The 1615-nt window shown below is 36.8% G+C and overlaps 1 pseudogene; it reads left to right on the top strand.

The window, feature by feature from the left end:
• On the top strand, positions 1 to 1615 carry LOC129886888 (eukaryotic translation initiation factor 5A-2-like; annotated as a pseudogene).

The following is a 1615-nucleotide window of genomic DNA, read 5'->3' as shown; positions in this document are numbered from 1 at the left end:
CCTAAGGCCCTAACCCAATAAGGCAATAACCCTAACTCCCAAAGAGAGAAATCTAGAGAGAGAGAGAGAGAAGCATGTCGGACGAAGAACACCATTTTGAGTCAAAGGCAGATGCAAGTGCCTCAAAAACTTACCCACAGCAAGCTGGAACCATCCGTAAGAATTGTTACATCGTTATCAAAGGTCGTCCCTGCAAGGTTGTTGAGGTCTCCACTTCAAAAACTGGAAAGCCCGGAAAAAACTATTGTGATGTGCCACTTTGTGGCAATTGACATTTTCAATGGAAAAAAAATTGAAGATATTGTTCCGTCCTCCCATAATTGTGATGTGCCACATGTCAACCGTACTGACTATCAGCTGATTGACAGGTCTGAAGATGGTTTTGTCTCTCTTTTTACTAAAAGTGGAAACACCAAGGATGACCACCAACTTTCCATCGATGAAAATCTGCTGAAGCAGGTTAAAGATGGGTTCCAGGAAGGAAAGGATCTCGTAGTGTCTGTTATGTCTGCGATGGGCGAAGAGCAGATTAATTCTGTTAAGGATATTGGTACCAAGAATTAGTTATTTCGCGGCAGCATAAAATCACTGCCAAAGCTTGAAGACATTATTATATCCTAATGTGGTACTTTGATATCACTAGATTATAAACTCTGTTATTTGCACTGTTGAAAACAAAAGAAAGAAAAATGTTGCTATGGCTAGAGAAAGTATTGGCTTTGAGCTTTTGACAGCACAGTTGAAGTGAAAAAAAAAAGACTTGTAAAGTTTGTAATGTTCATTGTTCAGCACAAAAGTCATCTTTTTAGTTTTTACTCTCTTGTATTTCTGTTTCTGTTGATCTGAATCGTCTATTTTTATGCCTTTGCAGGTTTTCTTTCGAAATTTGGGGCAGGGTTATTTTTGTTAATCCAAGTAATAATATTATTAGATGCTACACACTCGTGGAATGATTCATGGGTTGCAAAAGATGAGCAGAAGTGGTTGGTTCAATCTCTTATCTTTTGTAATTATTTTATCCCCGGATCTTGTTTTTTTCTATTAAATTGACATATCTTTTGCAGTTATGTCGCTTTACTTGTGGTATCTGTGATGTGCTACATAGCAACATTTGTTTTTTCAGAAATTTTATTTATGTGGTTCAATCCTTCTGGCCATGACTGTGGACTGAACGTGTTCTTCATTGTTATGATCATGATTCTTGCATTTGCATTTGCTGTAATTGCTTTGCACCCAAAGGTAAATGCTCTCTCTGCTGATGCTTGCTTTGCATCCTGTGCTAAATTCTGCCTTTTATATTCTTACTTGTGCTAATCATCTTTTTTCTTTTAACTATGTCCAGGTAAATGAAAGCCTATTGCCAGCTTCTGTGATATCTGTTTACTGTGCTGATGTTTGCTATTATGTGGTTCATGTTATCAGAATGAAGAAAGATGATAGTGTGTGAGCACTACTTCTCTAAGGCTACCTGTTAATACACATACTATTTTGTTCTATTTTTCTATGATTTTTGAAGGGTTGCAGTAAATGGAACAACAGCTTCCATTGTTTTTCTACTTGCCAATATCTTTTACAATTAGTTTGAGACTCAGTTGTATTCGATCCATTATTTAGT

The sequence above is a fragment of the Solanum dulcamara genome, chromosome 4 (genome assembly GCF_947179165.1).
Source record: "Solanum dulcamara chromosome 4, daSolDulc1.2, whole genome shotgun sequence".
NCBI classification, from domain to species: Eukaryota; Viridiplantae; Streptophyta; class Magnoliopsida; order Solanales; family Solanaceae; genus Solanum; species Solanum dulcamara.
The sequence above is the reverse complement of the archived record's forward strand: the minus strand, read 5'-3'. Positions and strand labels throughout refer to the sequence as shown.